Below are 12,459 nucleotides of genomic sequence, written 5' to 3' on the forward strand. Positions count from 1 at the left end.
CACTATTTACCACTTTAACAGTCATGGCTCCCCCAAGAGAATCCTGGGAACTGTAGTTTGTTATGGGTGTTGAGAATTGTTAGGAGACTCCTATTCCTTCCATATACAATTCCTAGAGTTCCCAGGGGAGAGGGGTTGACTGTCAAACCACTCTTCTTATATTTATGTAAAGGTAAAGGGACCCCTGACCATTAGGTCCAGTCGTGGCCGCCTCTGGGGTTGCGGCGCTCATCTCGCTTTATTGGCTGAGGGAGCCGGCGTACAGCTTCTGGGTCATGCGGCCAGCATGACTAAGCCACTTCTGGCGAACCAGAGCAGCGCATGGAAACGCCGTTTACCTTCCCGCCGGAGTGGTACCTATTTATCTACTTGCACTTTGACGTGCTTTCGAACTGCTAGGTTGGCAGGAGCAGGGACCAAGTAACGGGAGCTCACCCCGTCGTGCGGATTTGAATCGCCGACCTTCTGATCAGCAAGTCCTAGGCTCTGTGGTTTAACCCACAGCGCCACCTGCATCCCTTTCATTTATGTATAACTATCTTCTTTGTGTTTGAATGATTTGACATTGTCTGAATATTTTAGGCTGCAAACATTTGCACACTTACGGTACTTGTAAGTAAGTCCATTGAACTTAATGGGGCTTATTTCTGAATCAACTTGTATAGAATTTCATTGTCTGTGCATTTTTATATTGCTTCATTTTGTTTTAAACACAGTTTGAGAGCTTTGTAAGTGGATTGACGGCAGAAAGAATGGAAACAAACTAGGCTCAGGATGAATCCCTCTTAGAAAATTCTTCTCGTCATCAAAGCTCCTTTGGCTTCAGATATTTCACATGAGGAGGAACATCTAAATTCATCTAAATTAAGTGATTCAACCCCATGTACAATTTTATTCCAGCTAACCTTTCTGATCTTTTGTAACTATTGCATTTTGGCAATTCAAGCCACAAAGCCATTTTACTCATTAATGCCATTATTTTGCCGTTAACAATAAATGCCTTTTGTTTGGACCCAAATTGTGACTCAGTGGTTGTCCCTGAACCTGTAATGAATATGCAAGATGTGTGGGGTTAAAGGCTACAACTTTATTGAATCTTAAAGGGTCTGTCAGAGGACGCAACTATTAACTGTGTGGACCGGCTGTCTTCCTGGTTTTTACCTGGGTAGTGCCAGCCCAGCCAAGGACACTAGATCAGATGGTTAACTGAACAGTGCCTGTTTTTTTGCCTAGTTGCTTAAAATATCACCTAAGGGGATATAGAAGAGGTCCTTTCCTCCTGCTGTCTGGCATTCGAAGGGTATCTGCTTCCTGTGCCCCAAGTTTGTCTCCTCCTCTTCCCTCGGCTCTAATTTGTTGGTGATAGGGGTTGGTTGAGTTGAACATGAGTTGACGTTCTTGCAGGTTCACACCAATGTGCCCTGCTAAATACCTCCATGTTGCTGCTATTCATAATAGGCAACTCCGCTTTAGATCTACAGTATAGACTAAACAAACAAACAAAACCAATTAGGGAGCATGAGTCAGAAAAAATCCTACTACAGTCATACCTCTGGTTGCGAACGTGATCCGTGCAGGAGGCACATTCACAACCCACAGCGTTCGCAGCCTGAAGCACCACGTCTGCTCACACATGTGACTCGATTCGGCGCTTCTGCGCATGCGCATGATATCCTTTTGCAATTCTGCACATGCACGAGCGCCAAAACTGGAAGTAAGCCATTCCAGTACTTCCGGGTTCGGCGTGGTCCACAACCTGAAAACGCGCAACCCGCAGCGTTCGTAACCCGAGGTATGACTATAAGCAGCTGCTATAAAAGGCAACTGGCTAATCCTACATTGCTTATAGGGGTACCATGCTGGCCATGAAAGAGGAAACGGTGGGAATGGAGCCAGCTTACAAAAGCTGTTTGTGCATCTCCATGTTGACATCCCCTGTGAAGTTGAGGGAAAGTGTGTCTGTAATGGGATACACCCATTAGAATGAGCAGTAGCAGGATTTACTTGCCGATTCCCCAACATTACTGGAGAAACTTATGTTACAATGCAACTTTCCCACAACTTGCCAAGATTGTGTATAAAATATCTCAGGCAATTAAGCCTCTGCAGTCATTCACTTGTCTCATCTTGGCCACCTGCAATCCACGCTACGCCACTGATGTGGCCTAACTTCTAGATATCCCAGTCCCAAGCAATTAACACCAGCACTTAGCTGGAACTGAACTAGAAACCAATGTACTTGGCTGAACTATTGAATACTTTTGAGACTTTCTCAAAATATGCCCTTCCCTGTTGACAGTGTTGTCTCTGTACTTGAACCGCTTGAAGTTTCATAATAAACTTCAAGGGATAGCCCCATGTAGTCAAACCTAGTTGTTACCAGAGTATGGATCACTGTAGCCAGGCTCTCTCGGTCTGCAGGCCTAAGGAAGTGAAAGGCTTAACTGAGGTAATCATGGCTCCTCACTTTAAACCATAGGATTTTGATACCTGTAGTGCATGTGAGTTCTGGTTGAAATAAGGTAATATTGTTGATAGTTTTTTTAGCAGACAGCCCAATTTCTTCTAATTGTTTTGTACATTTTGACAGAATATTGTTATTTATAATTATTGTAAGCTGCCCCAAATGGTGTATTACACTCAGGGCTTTTTTTCCCCAGCCGGAACTCTCCGGAACTCAGTTCTGACACCTCTCAGGTGGGAGCCATTGCCATTATAAGAGAACAAGGGAGGAGTTTATGGTGAGTTCCAGCACCTCTTTTTCTAGAAAAATAGCACTGGTTACACTAAAAGAGAGAAATATGAATGCTCTAAAATGCAAATAATGGGGGGAAATAAACGTTCTTAATGTGTTGCAGGCCTAACACAAGAGCAAATGATTCATTTAAGGGTAAAGGGGAAACTAAAGACTCCTCTAGGAAAACACATAACTGCTTAAGCCACTCAAGGTAAATTTGCATTTTGACATCCCTCATAATACTTTACATTCAGTGCAGGTGGCTATTCCCTGTGCCTAATAATCAATAACATTGTAATGAAAAGGATATATCTGTAGCATTACCCATATAGCCAAACTGGCCCCACACAACAAAATTCACTTCAAATCTCACTTTGGGAGAAATTTCAGTTGTAACTTTGGGAAGGGGGTAATCTAAAACTACCTTTTTTTAGATAGCTACTTCTTGGCCTTTGTTTTTGCTTCTACCAAACATATTTTTCTCTCTGTGTGTGTTTATGGATATTTAGCTTTAGCGTTGTAGGAAGAAAAAGGTTCCCGGGGGAACGCTTCTTTATTTCAGGCATGCTCAGATGTTCACACAGCAATTCTGGTTTGGAAGGGAAAATGCACGTAAAAGCACTATTCTGGGTGATGTCAATGTCGTTCCCAAGAGATAGCAGCCTGTGTGATGAGAAAGGCTAAAGACTGAATGGCTACAGAGTCTAAACTTTGCAAAACACACTTCTCACCTTTAAAGGCACTTGCGGGAAACAAGAGTGTGAAGACTTTGTGTGGCAGGAATGAACTTTGCTCAGCTGCCACTTGTGAATTTATCTCTACTGTCGCTAGCCAGAAGATTTGAGCTACAAGGAGCTTTTTTAATGAGCACAGCACTTGTGAAGTTTAAAAACATAGGCATGTGTGCACATGAGGTATAATAATACTACTAATAATAATAATGTTATCGTTTCCCCAGCCACTCTGGGCGGCTCCCAACAGCATATTAAAAACACAATAAAACATCAAACGTTAAAAACTTCCCTGAACGGGGCTGCCTTCAGATGTCTTCTTAAAGTTGTATAGTTCTTTATTTCCTTGACATCTGGTAGGAGGGCATTCCACAGGGAGGGCACCACTGCCAAGAAGACCCTCTGCCTGGTTCCCTGTAACTTTGCTTCTCGCAGTGAGGGAACCTGCAGAAGACCCTTGGAGGAGGACCTGGCTCTTACTATAACTTAAGGACTTACATTTGATACCTCCTAAGATAGGTGGATTCAAGAAGGATCCCTCTGTGTTGGAGAAGCTACCTTATGCTATGGCAAAATGTGGGATTATTCACCTGGCTGAAGCTTCTGAGTTAAATCACCTGAAAATCCATATCAGGCCATTGGTGGTGGTGGTGTTTTAAGTAGAAGGGCTCACCTGTAAAATTTACATGAAGTGAAGCAGGGCTTTTTTTCAGCCAGAACTCACCAGAATTTGGTTCCGGCACCTCTCAGGTGGGTACCATTGCCATTATAAGAAAACAAGGGAGGCGTTCGTGGTAAGTTCTGGCACCTTAGTTGTAGAAAAATCACATGGGAAGAAGGTTCTATAAAAATGAAGGACCCAGAACCTACCATTACCATTTCCTAATGAGCCAAACATGGGTGTTAAATGGAGGTGTATTTTGACACATTCCGTGTTTTATGTATGATTTTCCAGCTCTGGAACAGAAGCCTGGCTTGATGTCAGTGTGATCAAAATAGGGATGGATGATTTTTGCTAGATTCCGAATCAGACCTTATGGACAAGGATGAAGATGCTTACTGTATATTGGTCCTCTGAAGCCCAGTGAGACTAATACCAGGTGAATTAAAGATATGCATAAAGAGACAGGGACACACATGCACATGAATACAGCTCCATTGTGTGATGGGAGGAAGGTTGGAGGACAAAGAACTTGAAGTGCTAAAAGGGGAATTTTGTTTCATATGATGCTTTAGCTAACATAATACAGAATCAGGATGTACAATTCGCATGCATATCTATCGGCGTCTGTTTCTCTCTCACACGCAATACAAACCTATCCACAAAGAACCACAGAAGTAGCTGGAAAGATGAACTGGAAAGTATAGGATGGATCCAGCAGGGGTCTCCTTCTGTTCCTGCTGGTGGGAATCTTGAGGGACTGCAAATGGTCATGTTGGCTGGAGTTGATAAGAGTTGGACTCCACCACTGTTTTAATAATAGAGCTGCCTTATCAAGTCTTCCATCCAGATTCTGCCCTTAGGTAAAGGGACCCTGACCATTAGGTCCAGTCGTGGCCAACTCTGGGGTTGCGGTGCTCCTCTTGCTTTACTGGCCAAGGGAGCTGGCGTACAGCTTCTGGGTCATGTGGCCAGCATGACTAAGCCGCTTCTGGCGAACCAGAGCAGCACACGGAAACGCTGTTTAGCTTCCTGCCGGAGCGGTTCCTATTTATCTACTTTCATGTGCTTTCGAACTGCTAGGTTGGCAGGAGCAGGGACCGAGCAACGGGAGCTCACCCCGTCGCGGGGATTCGAACTGCCGACCTTCTGATCGGCAAGTCCTAGGCTCTGTGGTTTAACCCACAGCGCCACCCGCATCCCGATTCTGCTCTTGCTATGGCCTAATTAGCTGTAGGGATTTTTTTTAATGATTGGAGGATTATGATGAGCCAACCCCCAAAGAGTTGCTTATTACATATTAATTTATCAGTATTAGCCCCGCAAGAGGTTGACTTGGGAGTTCATTAGACTGTGAACTTGGTACAGTGTGCCATGCCATTACACTTCTGCGGAGGTATGAAATATTATTTCCCACATCAACAGAAGCCAGAAATGACAAATCCTATGAGAGAGCCTGCGGTCAGAAGATGTGTAGCTCAGAATTGCTGGACTGTGAGATTTGGAAGTACAGGCTGCTGAAGCCAAATGTCTAGAAGTTTTCTAGTGCACAAGGTGATTTTGAGGTCCTGAACTTCAAAGAATGTGTGATACTGGCGAAGCAAGACTCCTCCAAATTTCAGGCCTTTGGTTTCTTTCACTCATGATAAATTCGCTCAGGATCTGACTGGGGGACAGTATCTGTTCCTACGGCCTATTTTATGATACTTGAGGTTCATAAACATGGGGAAGTTAGCTGGATTTATTGCATATTTTTTTTAAGAATTCCATTTACTTTTATTTGTTGGCTTTACATAGGGTGGCCACATGTTCTACTTGGCAGGCAACAATCCACATTGGAAGAGCTGTGACAGGACAATCCTCTGTTTGCAAGGTCTCCTATATCTGAAGAGCTCTCCAGTCCAAGTCCAGCTTAAGCCTTGAATCTGCCCATTCTTCTGCCCTTAGACTGTGCATTTAGCACCTGGACAGCAGACTAAGCAGCAGTTGTGCCGGTCACCAGGTAACAGGCCCCTCCGCTACAGTGAGAGGTATTTCTGTTAAAATTACAGCAATTAATTGTAAATTTACAGCTACATGTGTTAGCCTGTGCAAACTGTATGCAAATCAGTGTCTTCTTTTGCCACCTTTTTGGGTGATGCATAAAGAACTACTACGTATCTTGGCTTTACGTGTCGCCAGCTGATATTTTCATTTTGTAATATGTAGAAGAGCAAAAAAAAAAACAGCAATCCAGCAACATCCAGTATTACCCAGCCCACAAGTAGTACCTAATTGATATTTAAAAAGGCATTTGTTCCAGCAAAGCTTAAACTGTATGCGTGTGCATGTGATCATGTGTGTGCATGCATGTGACTGTGTGCTATCACCAGGAGGTCCCACCCATCTGTTTCCTGGGAGAAAAACAATGAGACAGTAAATTCGTATTTTAATGGAGCTACTGACTCTTAGCCTTGGTTCTGCAGTTCCCCTTTCCCTTTTGTTGTCATGATAACAATCTAGCCACTGTAGCAGATATACTTTTCTGGTAGACGAATGTCACGCCAGTGCCGGAGGAGAAAAAAACTGAAACACATATCAGAGTTCCCAAAAAATAGGCCAGAGATAATTGTACTTCATCCAGCAGAACTTTACTGGTACTGAAGGCAAATGAGCATAACGGTCACAAATCCAGTACATTCAGGATTGGCACAGTCCATACGAAATCCAGTTGCAGCACTTACGATAAAACTTACAATACTTATAATAAGTCTAAACCTTAACACTAAGCATACAGATCAGAACACTAGAACAAAGAGATAGAAAAGAGAAAGTAAGTGAGTGAGACCCTGGCTTCTCCTGGTCTTAATATTATAGTCAGTACCATGTTGACAGAAAGATAACAGAACCAGTTTAAACCAGCTGTACTCAGCTTCCCAGAAGAAATAATCCAAACAAAAACCTTCTGCAAGCTTCTCTCACATAGAAAGGAAGAATACTCCTGAATTAATGAGAATAGGAAAGATCTCTACACATCAGATCAATACTTTCTGTACTAAGAAAGGAGCCAAGTCTTCTCTTCTGAGCATGCTTAGAGGCATTTCTTGAAGGCCGTACCTAAACAGTAGCAAAGCTCAGGACCCAGCTTCCCTGACCTGCCTCATTCCATTCTTTATTATTTCTTCACTATTCATTTGAGTGAGCCCCTCTGCACACACTGAGTCTCTTGTTTGTAAAATAAATGAGTTATTCTTGTTTATTTATACCATTTTTTTAATGGACAGGATGACTTGTAAAAAAAATGTTTTTGTCTCATTTCCTAAATTAGTTTACCTAATTAAAAGCTGGTGGAATTAAGAAGATAGCAAAATTATGCTAAGAGGGGAGGAGAGAAAATAATTTAGATTTCCTGCCTCCTGCCCCATGCTAGGACATGTGGTGGTGGTGGTGGTGGTGATGATGACTCTCATCTGTCTGGGTTGCCCCAGCCACTTTGGGCAGCTTCCAGTAAATTCAGACATCAAACCCAGTAAAACTTCAAACATTAAAAACTTCCTTCAGATGTCTTCTAAAATTCAGATAGTTCCTTATCTCCTTGACATCTGACAAGATGGTATTCCACAGGGCAGGCACCACTACCAAGAAGGCCCTCCTCATGGTTCCCTAAGACCTCACTTCTCACAATGAGAGAACCGCCAGGCTTTCCTTGGAGCTGGATCTCAGTGTATTTTGTATTGACCAGCCAAGGATGCTGTGAGCCTTTGAACTTTTTGTAAACCCTGGACTGAAAATGATGAAGGCTCTGGTGAAATGCAACACATAAAACACCAAGTGGATTTCCTAATGTTACATCACTGGGGCTAGAGACATTTGCTTCTGGGTTGCTGGTTTTTTCCTGGCATGTTGGTAAAAGACTAGCAGTGATTCCATGTATCATAGCTTACTGGCAACGAAGGATTGTATCCAATGCTATAGAGCAAATCCATTGAAATTAGCTGACCTAAGTTAATCATGTTCATTAATTTCAATGGACCTACTCTGAGCAAGGTCAGTACTGGATTTGAGGTGGTCTGCAAGAGCCAAAACCATTTTGGTTTTTAAAGAGAGTTACAATGAGATTAAGAATGGCCTCCGTGATAGCACTGCAGCAGAAAATGAAAAGACTTGCAAAGGTTTAAGGGGGGAAATTGGCAAAAAGGTTTGAGGAATGTAAAAATGCTGTCCTTACAGTTTTGTGGAATCATTTGCTGCAAATGATGAATTCTGTTAGCAAATCACTACAGCTGAAAGATGATCACTTATTGATGGTTGTAGAATTTGCTTTAGTTGTTGAAGTAAGAAGTGATTTTCTGTCAATCGAAAAGGAACCATTTCCTTTAACAGGATATTTAGTCAGTCCTGATGAAGACACAGGCGAGGAATGTTTAAGGAAAAAGAAAAGGCTTTCTGATGAAGTTGAAGACAAAAAAAAAGAGCCTTTTTTACAAGGGAAACAAAAATTAATTGTGGAAATTTAACACAATTTCCAGTTGCGCACCTAAAAAAAAAAAGCCTATTCAAATCAATTTTGGACTGATTCCAGGTGCTTTTTGTAAAGTACATTGATGAGGCAAGTCAAGACGACAACGACAACATCCAAAAATTACTCAGAGGACATTGATTCTATTGCTTTTGAAGATGAATTGTGACACTTCCTGCGTTTTGTCAACAGTAAAGACTTTATATCATCTAATTCTCCCACTGCATCTTACAAGCTTGTTATTAGTGCTTTCGAGTGCCACATTTCCACATGCAGAGACAATTCTTTTTTGTTTTAACATACCCACATCAAATACAACTGGTGACAGAGCATTCAACACGCATAAAGGAGTAGAAACAACAACTTATGTTCTACTATATTTCATAGAATCATAGAATTGAAAAGTTGGGACTATGGTCCAGCCTCCTGCATCCATGACAGATGGCCATCCAACCTCTGCTCAAAAACCTCCAAGGAAGAAGAGTCCACCAGCTTCCACTGGAGTCCATTCCACTGTTGAACAGCTCTTATAGTCAGAAAGTTCTTCCTGGTGTTTAGTCAGAATCTCTTTTCGTGTAACTTGAATCCATTGATTTGGGTCCTACTCTCTGGAGCAGGAGAAAACAAGCTCGCTTCATCTTCCATGTTACAGCCCTTTAGATATTTGAAGATCACCTCTGTCTCCTCTTATCCTGGGTTAACATACCCAAGTAGGTATAAGGCAGTTTCCTATGTTCCTTATTTAAAAACCATTGAGCAACAATCTTCCAAGACCGTTTCTGTAATAGTGCCTATGAAGGAAATATCCTTCACCAAATCAATTGTATAGATTGTATAGATATGGTTTTTAAAGGTTAAAGGTAAAGGGACCCTGACCATTACGTCCAGTCGTGACCGACTCTGGGGTTGCGGCACTCATCTCGCTTTATTGGCCAAGGGAGCCGGTGTACAGCTTCCGGGTCATGTGGCCAGCATGACTAAGCCACTTCTGGCGAACCACAGCAGTGCATGGAGACACCGTTTACCTTCCCGCTGGAGTGGTACCTATTTATCTACTTGCACTTTCACGTGCTTTCGAACTGCTAGGTTGGCAGGAGCAGGGACCGAGCAACCAGAGCTCACCCCGTCGCGGGGATTCGAACCACCGACCTTCTGATTGGCAAGTTCGAGGCTCTGTGGCTTAACCCACAGCGCCACCCGCATCCCTTTTAAAGGTTACCATCAAATTATTTGTCAAGTGGCCATTGGTACACTTAGGATTGCCACATGTCCAGAATTTCCCGGATATATCTGGAATATATATATTTTCACTGTTTGAAATATGGCGACCCTAGTACACTTGACTTGAAAATGAATGTAGCAAATTAAAAGGATCCCGTTCTTCCATTCAGTCCCCTCCACAGACCTTGGATTTTCATTACCAGCTTTCTCAACAACCTGTTGACCTGCTTTCAAGCTTACTGGAACCAAAAATGTGCAAGATAGAAAGAAAAATTTGTGAACTACAACAATACAGAATGGCAACACCATGGGAAATGAAATGTGGAATAATGGAGAGGAATAGTGGGAATATAATGCAACTGAATCTTTCCTTCACTGCAGGCATGCTGTTGTTATTTTACAGTGTAATCCTGGACATATCTGCTCAGAAGTGAGACCCTTTCAGTTCTGTGAAGCTTGCTCATGGCTATGGATGTTGGAGAATTTTGACAAAAACATAGAGGGAAGCAGAAATTGCTGTAGTTTGCATGTTGATCTGAGGTCAGGAATGGAAATCCATCAAGCAAATGTTATGTATACCAGTTCACATAATTGTTGTTTCTAAGTTCACAAATGCTACACAACTAATCATGGGTTTGTTTGTTTGTTTGTTTGTTTGTTTACATAGTGTTGACATTTCCTTTACATTGAAACAAAGATAAGTTAAATTGCGGACAGTGAGATGTAGTATTTGGCAGAAACTGAAAGGTAGAAGAACAGAAACAGTGCTGTTTGTGACAAATATATGTCAGAACTGAAAATGCTGCCTTCCCTACATCCCTATTTGTGGGTAAGTAGAGATAGTCTTTTCCAAAATCAGTGGGAACCAAATCTTGGAGGAATGAGAAGGAACTGGAATTTGGGAAGAGATCAACAATGTGCCCTTGCTCCCAGGGTTTAGGAACTGCCTTGAGGTATGCTGTGTGTAAGTAATTCAGAGACTACTCTGCCCTTACATACCCAAGAGATTGCTCTGTTCTGCAGGAGAGGCCATCCTGCAGATACCATTTTATCAGCAAGGTCATGAGGAGACAACCTGAAGGGTCTGGTCAGACCAGCACCGGGTGCAGGGGTGGACATAGGAGGAGCTGCCTGGTGACTCCTGGAAGAGGCCTTGCGAGTTGGGATGGGCTGTGCCATGTCCTTGAGAAACAGAGAAGCCACCCTGGGAGGAGATACAGATGAGAAACCAAATACCAGCAAGAGTCCAGGCAGCATAGACCCTTGTAGCATCACCCACTTCACCCTTGGTTCCCATGCCAGCCTTTCTTTCAATCCTGACACCCCCTCCAGAGCTGCCAAAGCCTGCCCATGGTCTGTCCTGTCAGTCTGGTTTGGAACCACTGTTGTTATCACCTAGGTCAGGGAGCCACAAACACATAGCTCAGCCCACCAGAAGGAGTTCCCATTTGCTTTCGAAACTGAAGTTGTGCCTGTCCCATACTCATATAAAGGGACTCAATGGGACATGTCATTTGTTGGATCAACATTGTATAGGTTGCTGAGCCATGTATAACATCTATTTGAACCCTATTTGGCTGTGTACCATACTGATTTGACCATTACTTTTGGGGGGCAGAATCCGTACTTCATATCAGAATCAGGCCTTTAGTGTGGTGACACCTGCCCACTGGAATTTGGTTCTTGCTAAAGACAACCTTCTAAATGGAGAGCTTTAATCTCAACTGATGCATTTAAAGTATGCATGGATTTAAAGTAAATTTATGTATGTGTTGTTATAGTAAGGTGTGTGTGTGTGTGTGTGTGTGTGTGTGTGTGTGTGTAATCTGGTTATTTTAAAGAATTGTTTTTATACATGCAATATTTTTATACGTATATGTTTTTATTATATTTTAAATCACTCCATAATATATCAAGGGAAACGATTTGCAAATGAAATAAGTTGTTAATGTTGTTTCCTAGAGATCCTTTTCAAAAGCCTTTGCATACCTCTGGGCGAGTTGTGATTAGTGTGCAGAAGTTGCGTGTTGAGTTCCGCAGTGCCACCCCCCCAAAAATTCACACAGTACGCGTTAATTTTTGTTTAAGGTTTTTGGCATAATTTTGGCCACAACTTTATTCAATACAGAAAATGTGAGTGGTTGCTTAGGCATTGGTTATGACTATCTGTCCTTGCCCCCGAGGACAGAGCTGGCATTTCCGGGCACCACCGGAAGCCAGCGTGGGAAACAAGTATTGGGGAGAAATGAGGCTGGGAATTCAGTCCAACACCTCTCACCCTCATGTTCCGGTGGGGCTTGCACGGCCCAAGCCCGGCACCACGGACAAGGACGAAAGAATGGCAAGCCCCTGGATTCCTTTAACGGAATTCCCATCGCATCATTTGGAGGGATAGGCACCTTACCCCTCCAAGCACCAATTTAACCAATGCCTAACCGCCAACCTTACAAGTTGTGACGATTTGCTACGTAGTAGGCAAAAACCAAATGGCAACAGCCAATCAGCCACATGGCAAAATTCCTACCAGGCCCCCGCTCAAAGGCGAACGACCCCATGACAGGCATAGCAAGGTCAAATGAACCCAAGAACCACCCTATAAAAAGGGAGGGGG

At 42.9% G+C, this 12,459-nt stretch overlaps 1 long non-coding RNA gene across 1 annotated transcript; it reads left to right on the forward strand.

Moving 5' to 3' along the window:
- Positions 1-2,657: 2,657 nt before the first annotated feature.
- LOC308460097 lies at positions 2,658-6,884 on the forward strand. The gene is made up of 3 exons (XR_013978478.1): positions 2,658-2,741; positions 4,424-4,568; positions 5,927-6,884. It is a non-coding gene; the product is annotated as an uncharacterized lncRNA (long non-coding RNA).
- The last annotated feature ends 5,575 nt before the right edge of the window (positions 6,885-12,459 follow it).

This window comes from Podarcis pityusensis (genome assembly GCF_964106645.2).
Source record: "Podarcis pityusensis genome assembly, chromosome: 12".
Taxonomy (NCBI): Eukaryota; Metazoa; Chordata; class Lepidosauria; order Squamata; family Lacertidae; genus Podarcis; species Podarcis pityusensis.